This window comes from Ambystoma mexicanum, chromosome 5q (assembly GCF_040938575.1).
Source record: "Ambystoma mexicanum isolate Mex_15411 chromosome 5q, UKY_AmexF1_1, whole genome shotgun sequence".
Taxonomy (NCBI): Eukaryota; Metazoa; Chordata; class Amphibia; order Caudata; family Ambystomatidae; genus Ambystoma; species Ambystoma mexicanum.
This window is the reverse complement of record NC_090933.1, coordinates 1,304,319,999-1,304,333,632: the sequence shown is the minus strand read 5'-3', so window position 1 is coordinate 1,304,333,632 and position 13,634 is coordinate 1,304,319,999. Positions and strand designations below refer to the sequence as shown.

The 13,634-nt window shown below is 51.7% G+C and overlaps 1 protein-coding gene across 3 annotated transcripts in view; it reads right to left on the bottom strand.

The window, feature by feature from the left end:
- The window catches only part of HSF1 (heat shock transcription factor 1), a 1,218,386-nt gene that overhangs the window by 465,333 nt on the left and 739,419 nt on the right, over positions 1 to 13,634 (bottom strand). The gene's annotated exons all lie outside the window — the stretch shown is intronic.

The window sequence follows — 13,634 nt, the reverse complement described above, 5'->3', positions numbered from 1 at the left end:
AGAAGATTACTTCCTCCCATGGGCTGGTGGGCCTAACCAGTCACAAGACATGCCACAATTTGTGCCATCCCTGGAAGAGCTGAGGCCTCCACGGCCTGCAATTCACAAATACCCTGTGACCTGTGCCGCATTGCTGTGCCATCGTCTCCTTAAGTGTGGTTTCGCCTGAAACTCTGGGCACCCTTCGAAGCCTACAGCAACTCGAGCCAGCTCCAGAAAGTTCAAGCCCCTCCCCCCCACCAGAGGTGAAGACCAAGAAACGGAGAAGAGTTGACTGCCACGACAACCATCGCTCCACCGAGCCTGAAAAGGGCACCTACAAGCCAGAACCAAGAAGATCCTTTGCTGGGCGTCAGTCTGCATGAGCGCTGTCGCCAAATACACTGACGTCCCCGTCTTCTGTCGCCAAGACAGAGAAACCTGTGGCCGGGTCTGCTGATGCCTCATTGCTGGAACAGTCCTGCAGCAACTGCTTTTTCACTTGAAGGTACTGTCCATCTTGTGGTAAACTTACCTGGAGCCAGCTTGCTTGATCCCGAGACTCTGGGGGCTGCAGATAGATTGCATCTTGCATTCCTCCATGTCCCCATAGAGTTGCATTGGGGGAGGGGTAAGGACAACCTTTTGTGATCTAGCAGGAAATCTGCCTGCCCCGGGACATTGGTCCTTGGGACACTCCTTCAGGGGGTCATCCTATCCTCCCTGAGCCTGTGAAACCAACCGCTGCCCCTTACCTGCAACTGTAGGGAATCCAGAGGGATCCTGCCACTCTTGACACTGTTTTATGCAGCGTTTCTGACTAACCCCTGGTCACTGGTGCCCCAGCAATGACCCTTCTGAACATTGACTCATAACACAAAAGGCTGGACTCATAGGACAGGTTGGATACAAAGTTAAGAGTTTTGAAAAGTTTGCAGGTTGTTTTATTATGTGAAGTGTTAACCTAAAAGCTATTCTGAACATACCTACCTTTGTATGTCTAATGTTCTTACTATGAAAATATGTTTGCCTACTTATTTGAAGTATAACAGTGTGCCTTAGTGTATATAAAAAGCTTATTACCTATATAACTACAGTGTTCTAGTGTTTTCCTTGAACCAAGGTGCGCTCCGAGTTGTGTGTACCTACTACAGCCCTCCTCCCTCCTTAGACTAAGCCCAACTGCTCGTCCATTGCTACCAAACCTTTGGGTAGTTCAGGCCAAACCTAAGTAATGTAAACCTGTTCACCCAAGGTGGGCTTTCCGAAGTTCTGCCACAGGCTGTACTTTGGTAAAATAACTCTAGAACCCCCAACGTCCTCAGCCAAGAAAAACACCTGAAGATGGTACTGGTAGCCAATGTCCCAGAGACGCAGTCTGTGGTGTCCAGGCCAGACTGCAAAATTTGAAGGGATACTTTCTTGCCATACTTAACAGCCTAAATGCCGCCACGCATTTCCTTTGGGGCTGTGCTGCGCCACCTCAGTTATCACTGACCAGAGGCCAAAGGAGAATTTGGCCAGGGCACAAGAGGCGTTGATCAACTGGAGACCCAGGCTAGAGAAGCAGACCATCTTCCTGTCCCACGCATCCAATAGTTTGCTCTCCCTATCTGGGGGCAATGACAGAAATAAAGTTGTCTAGAGGTTCACTGTAACGACCTACACCACCAAATTCTACAGCGAATCGTGGGCAGAGTGAAATAAGGAGCCGGGAGGGGCGACCTGTGCTTCTTGGCCAGTTCACTGTCGTTGTGAGGACGACGGTGGTTTGGCCCACAGTTCCATCAGGGGTCCTTTGACTGTCTGATTGAAAGGCAGCAAGGTCTTCTTAGCACCCTTGACCAAAATGTTGCACAGGTCATACAGCACCATAGGCATTGACAGGGCAGACAACCCCATGGTGTCGACGGCCTATGTCATCAGGTGCAGAAAAGACAGCTGTGCCTTGCCAGGTGTGGCAGCAGGCTTCATGTTGACTTCTGGCGAGGTGTCCAGGCCACTTGCTTCCCTCAAGCCGGCTGCTAGGTCCACCAAGTCACAGTGTTCCCCATAAAACTACTCTGGGAAGTCTCTCACCACTCTGGGGTACAAGGGTTGCAGTCCCAAGGGGACATCACCCTCATAAATGTCATACAAATGTGATATGTATGGCCTTCTTAGAAGCAGAAGGAATTCTTTAGTGACACTGACACACTTGTCGCCAAAATCCGGGACAAGTTGCGGTGGGTCCAACTTCCCAAGATGGAACAGTGCGCCCCTTCCTCGAGATCCAGTAGCGTTGCACTGCACTGCGGTCCCCCTATTGGCTCCCCCAAGCGTAGTGGGATCCACTGGCTCGGATGGAGCTACCCTGGCCGCAGGCATTGGTTCCGAGCCACAAGCATCTTTAAACGGAAAGCCTCCGATTTTTCCGGTGAAGAGAACTTGGTTGGAAAAGGTAACTGTAGAACCTCTTTTGCATGACCTGCCATTTAGTCGTGGCTCCTCTTCTTCGAAGACGAGTGATGCCATGAAGAACCTCAACTGCTTGCAGTGCTTCATTTTCTTTTTGTCGTTCCGGAGCAGGGGACCACTACTCTGTGCCACGCTCCGTGCCCAACGACCTCGAGCGGGTCCGCCCCCCGCCCTTCCTGTTTGTGGAAAAAGGTGAACAATCTTACTGTGATGTTCTCAGAGCGCCTTGGGGAGCATCGACTGGCACAACGCGCAGTCATGCACATCGCAGCCTTCACCAAGGCAGTAAAGGCATTTGCAGTACGGGTCAATGCAGGGTTTGAACCCCTAAGACCCAGTCAGATACAGCATTGCTTTAAATTAGAGGTGCGAAGCAGCAATTTCATTAAAATGAATTGGCTAAGAACAGTGTTCCAAGTAGCGAGCAGAGTACATAGAAAAAAGGAACTAAGAACACGGGGCGCAGAGCCTCTATATATACTGGCTCAGACGTGCTGTCCAGCAGCAAAAAAAAGTTTCTGAAGAGCAACAGGTGGTGGGAAATACAGAGGAATCCTTGGTAGGAAGGAGTCCATTAGAAAAAGCCCTTTACCGTCAGGCACCAGACATTGTGGTTAAGTTCTTTAAATGGCACACAACGAAAGAGCAATGTGCTGTACTGTGGTGATTCATTGTTTTAAACTAATAAGAGCAGTGGGCAGATAATTCAGTTAGCCTGAAGGTATTTTAATGAGCTACCCGAGGAGATAAAATGTACTGAGGATCAACATCAGTTTTGAAAGAAAATGAATACCCTATCTGTTTTAGTTCTTTGTATGTTTTTCCATCTTTAGTATATGTGCTAATCATTGCGCTTTGATACCCTTAGGTTGCTAGCAAAAAACGACCAAATTGTATTGTATGCTTGTGAGAGACTAACTGTACCTAGGCTCGGGAGGGATGGATGACACACCCTCCTCACCAGCACCTTAGCCAAACACCTCATGCAGCCCCCTCCAATTTATAGGGCCATTCAACATGTCACTGCACACCTTATAAAGGGAACTAAAGAATTTAAGTGTATGTCCACCATCCTAAGAGAATTACCCCATCTACCCATCCCAGCCAGATTACTATTCAAAACTGCCTGCATCACAAATAAGGCAACTACTGCTAGAACATCAGCCTACCTATCCACAAAACTCAAGGGCCCAGTGAGACGTACTATTCTGGAAGCCAGGCCACTGAGAATTGAGACTAAATTGCCATGCAAAGTGAAAACCAGTTAACAGGCCTTTTCTTGGTACAACCTAACCTAATGCAACACCATTCAGGTCACAATCTGGGATGCTCCAATGGCTCAAAATAGAACTCTAGTACCTGCTCTTTAAAGCATAATTAGTGCTCGCTTAGGATCCATTAATCCTAGGCAGAGGTGTAACGGTATACCGTTATAGATACTGTGATCAGCTTAATTGAACTATAATAACCGTCACGTTGTTTATACCGGTATACCGTTTTAGGGCCAGCAGCTATTAAGTGAGCTTTTCAATCTGATTTGGAAAGGCTGCAGTAAGCAAGTGCTGCGCATTCTGGATCTTGCACTGTGGGATGTAGCGTTTGGCAGACATGAGCATAGGGAAAGTGAGGCCACATTAGTAAATGCACCTTTGATGCTGTGACCGCTCTTTCTCTGATCAGTAGAGTCGGGTTAAAGATCAGCCGATTTCTAGTTTTCCCACCAATTTGAAAGATGGGGAACTACACATCCCAGAAAAGGGGTGGAATGCACTGGATGCCCTTCTGATGCATGTCCACAAAAAATCTTAGCTCTGGATACTGTATGAACACTGGGCCCATCAGTGCTTTTTGCTAGTATATAAACTGCCCCACCACTCCCCACTGTCCTCTGTGTAGATTTACACATTGGCACTAGAGTTGTTGCTTCGCTTGATCCTTCAACTGCCTTCTACATATGGCACTGGAGTCAAGCAGGCAGGATAGATTCTACATTCAATTTGAAGTATCCAGAGCAATGGGGGTGAGATTTCTCAGGTCTATCCTCGATTTGTGACACCACCCATGAAAGCATTCCTCCGTCTCAACTCACATGACAAGGGTCCTACTGCGCTCAGGCCTGGGGAAAATGGTTATGATGATCTAGGCCATATTTGTGCCAATATGTATTTTAACTTTTGTCATTTTCAAAACGTTTTTGTTTTGTGCCACTATCTTTAAGAAGGTAAATTAACATGTATTGCAAGAATCGAGAAAGAAATCAGCTGCGCTCACTCAACTTAGTCCTGTTAAGATTACATGGTCAGTGGTGACTTCAACATCAGACCTTTATAATACACCAGGCAGATGGTCAACAAGCTATAGTGATTTGATCAATATGCAACATTTCAGTGAGTGTGTTGGCTATGACATTTTGACAAAAGAAACACAAAGACATGGGCATTATCTAAAGAAACTTTTATGACTGATCGCAGCGAGGGGTATTGTTAGGGAGAATTCTCATCGTATGGCTAATTTCCCTTACCTATCGAGTCCCCCAGCAGCTTTGCTGGATTTGAAGGGTTTGTTATTTTCTCCTGCTAAGAGTGACTCTTTTTCCCACTCTTAGGCATATGTGCTATGTGTGTTCCAGGCTATTTATTTGTGTTTAATGTCCATGGGGTTTATCTCACCCTCATAGGAACCATCTTTATACACATGTGTTACACAGCACCCTCAGTGCAGTGACACAGGGGTGTCATAGTGACCCCCAAACAGACTCCATACCCTGGGACTGACTACTGTCTCCCAGGGCATGTAAAGTCCCCATTGACTTTACTAGTCTATTTTTATGAACTAAACCAGTACAACCCATCTTACTATGGAGGCACTGGGAAGGGTTAATAGTGTTTCCCTGATGTTCATTTTTGAAAGGGTACCGTACAGTCCCTCTCTCAAATGTTTCTGGCTGGTGGCAGTGGTTACTACCAAAAATATTCGACCGCGAATATTTCCCTATGGGATTTTCCCATTGTTCGAGGCTACCACTTTTACTGACAGCCTCTAACATACCGCCGGTTTATTTTATCCACGATGAGAGGAGATCTTCATCTGCAAGAGCCTTCTTCCCTTGAGCTGGTGGGGCCAACCAGTTTGCCAATCGCCTTCCTGGGCCTTCCCTGGTCGAATCACCAGTACCCTGTACTCAGAGACCAGATAGCCAGACACCCGTCCACCCGGACTGCGATTTAAAGGAGCGTACCTTTGATTTGTTGGGCAGCACCGCGGCTGGTTTCATCCCTGGGTAGTGCAGTCACTCAAACCTTCCTCCACGACGAGAACCTCTCTTCCTCTGCTGGATCTCCCGAACTGCACGAACTACCAGGAACAACCACCATCGCAGGAGCCTCTTCTTCATTTTAAGGTACTTTGTTCCGCCAAGCCTCCCTTTTCGCGTGGTAGTGCTAAAGGTGTTTTAAATCCTTTACCTACCTGTTGGGTTGGCCGCCCCTATTGTCTAACATTGTCTTTCACCTTCTGCATCCAGCTTTTCGAATCGTTAACCAAAGACTTCACTGCAGCTACAAGAACATTTTGCTCCTGGGCTCTTTGCCCTGTACCACTGACTCTGGCACAGGCCTATTGACTCTGGCTGAATTTGTTGGAACTGCCTTCTCTAGATTGCTTCTCAACTAGAACTGTGTTGGTGCACCTAATTCTTATAACCACCCTTTCCTTCCCACTTTTAAAACTTGTGAAGTGTCATTTTGCTCGGTTTTCATTTAAGTATCCTATATGCTAAAGTACTGCCTTGCCTAACTTGTTCACAAACTTATTGGGAAGGGTTGCTAGGGTGCCTAAGAATCTATTCCTGTATAACTTGTGCTTTCCCTCCCTTGTGAGAAATTGCTAGAGTGCCATTTGTGTTTGGTTTTCACTGTGCCGTTTTGCTCAGTTTTCACTCTTGCTCAAACTTTTCTACAATTTAAATAGGGAGTTGTGTATACTTTTCTTGACTGATTTTAACTTGCTTTATTAACTGTGATTAATGTGTTGAACTAGAAGTGTGTAAAACAAATATATATGGGATACATTACTCACCGTAATCGTATTTCTGATGCTTGTATCTGCTTAGATTCACATGCTGTGCATAGGCCGACATCTAGTGGAAGCTGCAGAGTATTACAGTTTGTTTTTCGAAACTCAAAAATGGGCGTCGACACAGGGCGTGCCAGTAATACTATCCCTAGTGCGACGTCCCCTGTACCCATGATCCCTCACGCGTCTAGGACCCTCAGATTGTATTTTTTCTGACATGAGGTAGCATGAGGAGTAGCGCGAGTACAGATGATCCAAGCAGATAGAAGATAGATAAGACTACAAGCATCCATGCGCCTTCTCTCAGAGGGGAGGAAGGGTGGGTCGCATGTGAATCTAAGCAGATACAAGCATCAGAAATATGATTACAGTGAGTAATGTATCCCTTCTGAGGCTTGTGGAATCTGCTTAGATCACATGCTGTGCACAGATTAGCGAGCAGTGTTAGAAGGAGGTGGGATTTGAGAAGGGTCATGAGCAAATAAATGTCTTAGAACCGCTTGTCCCACTTGAGTATCTGTCTTGGAATGGGTGTCAATGCAGTAGTGCTGAGTAAAAGTGTGAATAGAGCTCCAAGTAGCTGCTTTGCAAATGGTGTCAAGGGGAACATTTGCAATGAAAGCCAGAGTGGCCCCAATGCCTCTGGTCGAGTGGGTTCTGGGCATAAAAGGCAAAGTTTTGTCAGAAAGAGTAACACAACTGGATACAGTTGACAATCCACTTGGAGATGGCACCCTTAGAGACGCGATCTCCCTCCTTGCCTGTGGCTACGGAGACAAACAGTTGATCTGTTTTCCTAAGCGGTCTGGTCTTGTTTACGTAGTAAAGGACCGCCCTACGCACATCTAGGGTGTGTAGTTTAACCTCAACCAAGCTTTGTGGGTTTTGGAAGAAAGCCGGAAGCTCGATGGACTGGTTTACATGGAATTTGGAAATAAACTTAGGTGAGAACCTAGGGTGTGCCCGTAAAACCAGCTTATCCTTATGAATAGTAAAGAAAGGATCCTGTACTGACAGAGCCTGAATTTCACTGACCCTTCTTATGGATGTAATGGCTACTAAGAAGCCAGTCTTATAGGTCAGGTGTTTGAGACTCATTTTATGCATGGGCTCGAATGGGGGGCCCATGAGTTTAGATAGTACCACGTTCAGGTCCCATCCTGGTGGTGGGTTAGAAATAGGAGGGTGAAGTCTCTTTACTCCTTCCATGAAGGCCTTAACTACTGGTACTTTCCACCACGACACCTTGTTATGGGAAGTGGTGTACGCTGACAGGGATGCCAGGTGTACCTTCAGTGAGTTAAAAACCAGCCCCGCATCCAGCAGGTGGAGCATGTAAGTAACAATAGTGGAAGGAGTGCAATCAACTGTGTTGACTTGCTTACTCTGGCACCAGATTACAAATCTCTTTCATTTGTCAAAGTAGCAGTGCCTCGTGTTGGGCTTCCTAGCCTCTTTTAGGATGTCCATACACCTCTGTGGTAATTTGAGATGTCCAAACTCTATGACCTCAGGAGCCATGCTGCCAGGTTCATTGAGTTGGTTTGAGGGTGCACTGTTTGACCTTGGTGCTGGGACAATAGGTTGTACCAGCTCGGAAGTCTGATGGGTTTGCACACCGCCAGTCTGCGTAGGTGTGGGAACCATGGTTGTCTCGCCCACATGGGAGCAACCAGGACGAGCGTCATCGATTCTCTGTTCATCTTGTTGACCACCTTCCTGATTAGAAGAGTTGGTGGAAAAGCGTACGCAAACATCCCTGACCAGTTCATCCACAGGGAGTTCCCCTGGGAGTCTGGTTGGGGGAACTTGGATTCGAATCCCGGGCATTGTCTGTTTTCGCTTGTGGCGAATAGGTCTATAGTGGGGAAACCCCACTGAGAGAAGATGTCTTCTACGACTTCTCTGTGTAGACACCACTCGTGTTCCTCTGGGAGAGGGTCTCTGCTCAGAGCATCCGCTAGGGAATTGAGATCCCCTGGAACATGTTGCGATGACAGGAAGATGTTCCATCTGAGTGCCCATATCCAGATTTTCTGGGCAAGCTTGGACAGATTTGGCGAGCGAGTCCCTCCTTGTTTGTTCAGGTAGAAGGAACAAGTTACTTACCTGTAACTGTTGTTCTCCAGCATGGGTCTGGCATGGATTCACATGCTCATGAATATTCCCCGTCGTCAGGCTGGGAATCCTCGGTAAAGAAAAAACCAGTATCAGTTTAGTTTCTGATCTGTCTTTCGTAGTAATAACCAATCACTGGTCTCTGCGTCATACTGACCACAGCCAATGACTGCCCTCTACCTAAGCACCTCCTCCGGCAGCCATCTTCAGATTTGGAAGCACGTGAAGTGGCAGTATGACCAAGTGAAGAGCCGCAGAGGGGTAGGCGGGAGGGTTCGCATGTGAATCCATGCCAGACCCATGCTGGAGAACAACAGTTACAGGTAAGTAACTTGTTCCTTCTCCAGCATGGGGTCTGGCATGGATTCACATGCTCATGAATAAAGAATACATAGCAGTACACACATGCACAACCACGGGAGGTGGCAAAGGCTCAACATTAAGCATCACATTAACTCAACATTAAGCATCTTACCTCCTCACCAGGCTCACCTCAGGCGAACAGGTTGCGCAGCACTGCTTGGCCGACCCTGGACTCCTCCCTGGAATCCCGGTCGACGCAGTAGAATTTCGTGAAGGTGTGCGTCGACCTCCACGTAGCAGCCCTGCATATGTCCAGCAGGGGCACACCAGATAGGAACGCCGTGGTAGCTGCGATCGCTCTGGTGGAATGGGCTCTCGGACGGCCAGGCAGCGGTCGGTTTGCCAACCGGTGACAGTACATGATACAGCCGGAGAGCCATCTGGAGATGGAAGCCTTCGAGAGAGCCTTCCCCTGATTGACAGGTCCAAAGTTCACAAAGAGTTGTGACGTCTTCCGAAAACCTTTCGTGCGGTCCACGTAGAACTTCAGCGCTCTAACTACATCCAGCGAGTGCAAAGTCCTCTCAGCCGGCGACGAAGGCGACGGGAAGAACACAGGTAACACCAAGGGTTCGTTGAGATGGAAGTCCGACGGTACCTTGGGCATGAAGGAGGGGTGCGTCCTGAGCACTACCCTCGTGTCGTGGAAAGTCAAGTACGGGGCCTTGCAGGAAAGGGCCTGGATCTCTCCCACTCGTCGTGCGGAGGTGATGGCCACGAGAAAAGCTGTTTTCCACGATAGAAACTTCAACGCGGCCGAGTGCAGAGGCTCGAACGGAGGTCCCATGAGCTTGGTCAGCACCACGTTGAGCTCCCACGCCGGGGCCGGAGCCTTCACCGGCGGGAACGATCTGAACAGTCCCTTCATGAACTCTTTCACCAGACGATGAGACCACAAGGACGTCCGGCCCGTGGTTCTGGTGTATCGGGAGATCGCAGCAAGATGAATCTTGATGGACGCGTGTGCCAGACCAGCTTTGGCCAGCGTCAGCAGGTACGGCAGTACTTGGGGAGCCGTAATCCGTAGAGGGTTAATCTTCTGTGCGTGGCACCAGACAGAGAACCTCTTCCATTTGTGTCCGTAGCATTTAAGAGTCGAGGATGCCCTGGCCTTTGCAAGAACCTCTCTGCAATCGGCCGGTATGTCGTATCCTCCAAACTCTAGCGCTGCAGGAGCCAGGCCTGCAAGTTCAGCGACTTCGGGTCGTGGTGGAGGATGGCGCCTCCTTCCCTGGAGAGTAGATCCGCGTCCGCCGGCAGCTTGATTGGCGGGGACGCTGACAAGTCCAGAAGGTCCGGGAACCATATCTGCCTCGGCCACGCAGGTGCGACGAGGATCATCCTGCACCGTGACCTCTTGAGCTGGTTGACGAGCCGGATTAGCAGAGGCAAGGGAGGGAACGCGTAGAGGAACAGGCCCTCCCAGGGGAACGAGAAAGCATCGCCCATGCTCCTCGTCTGGGGAAACCTGCTGGCGAACCTCCGGCACTTGGTGTTCGTCGCCGTCGCGAACAGGTCGATCTGGGGTGTGCCCCACCGTCGGAAGAGGCGATCCACCAGATCCTGCCGTAGTTCCCACTCGTGGCACGAGCGCAGCTCCCTGCTGAGTGAGTCGGCGATGGTGTTTTTTATCCCTGCCAGATGAAACGGCACCAGAAGAATCCCTTGGGCGACGGCCCAATGCCACAGGTCCTGCGCCTCCTTGGACAGCGCTGGGGACCTGGTTCCGCCCTGTTTCCTGATGTAAAACATGGTGGTGGTGTTGTCGGTGAAGATCCTCACCACCTTGCCCTTGAGGGACGGAAGGAAGGACCTGAGGGCCCAAAACACTGCACGGAGCTCCAGGACGTTGATATGCAGGGACTTCTCCGTCGGGAGCCAGAGTCCCCTTGCGTGCAGATTTTCGGTGTGCGCTCCCCACCCTTCCAGGGAGGCATCCGTGGTCACAGTCTCCTGGTGGGCTGGGGTCTGGAAGTCCATGCCCGCCGTCAGATGCGCGCGGGTGCCCCACCACCGTATCGCTCGTCGGAAACTCTCGTCGAGCTTGATCCTTTCCTCGAAGCTGCCCGTCGTCTGGATCCAGCGCGCATCCAGGAATTCTTGCAACGGGCGCATCCGGAGCCTGCACATGGGAATGAGGTAGATGCAGGAAGATATCATCCCGAGGAGGGACTTGATGGACCTCACTTTGGCCGCGTCGGCCACCAACATCCGTTGCACCTTGCCCAAGATGGTCCTGGTCCTCTCCTCCGACGGGGAGGCCAGAAGGGACACTGTGTCGAGCCTCGCTCCCAGAAACAGTGCGACTTGCGCGGGCACCAGGTGGGATTTGGCGTAGTTCACGGAGAATCCCAGGTCCGTGAGGACCACGGCGAGCACCCTCGTCTTGGCGCGGATGAGCCAGTCGTCCAGGTAGGGGTAGACGTGAATCCCCTCGCGGCGCAGCTGCGCCGCCACCGGTGCGAGGCACTTGGTGAAAACCCTGGGTGCCGACCGTAGTCCGAAGGGAAGGGCTTTGAACTGGTAATGACGCCCTTGGACCACGAATCTGAGGAATTTTCGGTGCCCCTTTAGGATGGGAATGTGGAAGTAGGCATCCTCCAAATCCAACGACGATAGGAAGTCTCCTTCCTCCAGCTGACCCAGGACGTGCTGGAGGGTGACCATCCGGAACTTCTGCGCCTTGATGAACTTGTTCAGACGTCGCAGGTCCAGGATGGGGCGCCATCCTCCCGTCTTCTTCTTCACGAGGAAGTATCGCGAGTAGACTCCGGAGCCCCGAAGCCTCTTTGGGACGAGTTCGATGGCGCCCTTTCTGAGCATCGCCTTTACCTCCAGGAGAAGTTGAGGGACGTGAAGTTCTTTCCTGGCCACGGGGGGGACGCGCGGGCACCTTTTTTGAAATTCGAGCGCGTGGCCCCGGGCCAGGGCGTCCAGCACCCAACGGTCGGTGGAGATGGACTCCCACACGCTGACGAAGCCCGCCAGCCGGCCTCCCACCGGGGTGCTTCGGTGGGGGCCCGACCCCACGGCCGGTTCAATCCTGCTTGGACGCGGCCTTACCGCCTTGACCTCCTTGGCGACGACGGCGGGGTCCGCTAGACTTGCCTCGTCCTCTGTAGGCCTCTTGCGACGACGAGCGGGCCGCTTGACGGTAGGAAGCGAAACCGCCGCCGGAACCTTTGGAGGCGCCCTTGCCTCCGCCGCTCCGAAAGGGCGTCTTTCGTTGCTGCAGGACTCCAAGGGCCCGGGCCGTCTCAGTATCCGCCTTGATGGCCTGAAGGGAATCGTCCACTGTCTTCCCAAACAGGTTGTTCCCGTCGAAGGGCATGTCCAGGACTCTGGTCTGGACGTCCTGCCGAAAGTCCGTAGCCTTGAGCCATCCACGACGTCGAAGGCAAACGCCGTTGCCCAGCTGGCGGAACCCAGTGTCGGCGATGTCCGTCGCCACGGTGATGGCGTGGTCCGAAGCCACCTCACCTTCCTGCAGGATCTCAAGGGCCTCCGCCCTCTTGTCATCCGGCAGAAAATCCAGCAGGGGAGCTATCTTGTACCAGAGCTCCCTGTCGTAGCGGGCCACGATAGCCAAGGCGTTGGCCGCTTTAATCGTCGTCGCTGCCGACGAGATGACTCTACGTCCCATAGCATCCAATTTCTTTCCCTCGCCGTCCGGCGGGGAAGTCGACGTGGAGGCCGCACCCCCCGCTTTCTTCCTGGCTGCCGCGGAGACGACGGAGTCCGGGGTAGGCTGCGCCCGGAGGCATAGGGGGGCCGTGTCCGGGACCCGGTACTTTTTCTCGTACCGGTCTCTTCTCGCTGGCGTCGTGGAAGGGTTCTTGAGGAGGGAAAGGCCCTCATCCCAAATGTCGTCCAACAGAGGCACTGCGAGGACCGTCTTCCTCTTGGCCTCGCGCCGCTGGTAAAGGAAGCCTTCCTTTTTCTTCTCCTCAGGGCAGAGTTGGAAAAGCTCGGATGCCCTGGCGATCATTGAGTGGAACGATCCAATCTCGTCGGGAGGAGAAGCCCTGGTGGGAGGCGACGACGGAAAATCCTCGTCGTATGCCTCGTCGTCCGTACCCGTCGCTGCTGTGTCAGTCCCCGTATCATCCCCTCGGGTGGACGGGGAGGAGGGCTGGACGGGGCGCGACGGTTGAAAAGGAGGTGGTGGATGGATCCTTCTTTTCTTGGTAGGGGGAACACCAGAAGGTCCCGGTTCTGGATCCCCCGACGGGAGAGGTTCCTCCGTCGGTAACGGTAGCCTCGTCCTTATCTCGGAGCATAAGGACTGTATGGCCAACAAAATGGCCGCCGAGTTGTCTTGCGGCGCTGGCAGAGGGGAATCCGACGGGCGAGCAGGGGCCCCGTCGGTATCCTCGACGATGTCGTCGTCGTCACCTGCGTCGGGGTCCATTCCGACGGGCTGGCCTTCTTCCACGCCTAGGCCGTGGCTTAAGACCTCGATCAGCTCCTCTTCTGAGGTTGAGGCCGAATCTACGACGACGCCCTGCCCCCCCTTCTTCCCCACGGAGGGTTTCACGGGGGTCCTATCGATGGGCACAAAAGAAGACTCCCTCCGAGGAGGCAGGGAGATTCTGGGCCCCGAGGTCGCCACCACTGGTGCAGCCTCCACAGGCTGAGCCAGG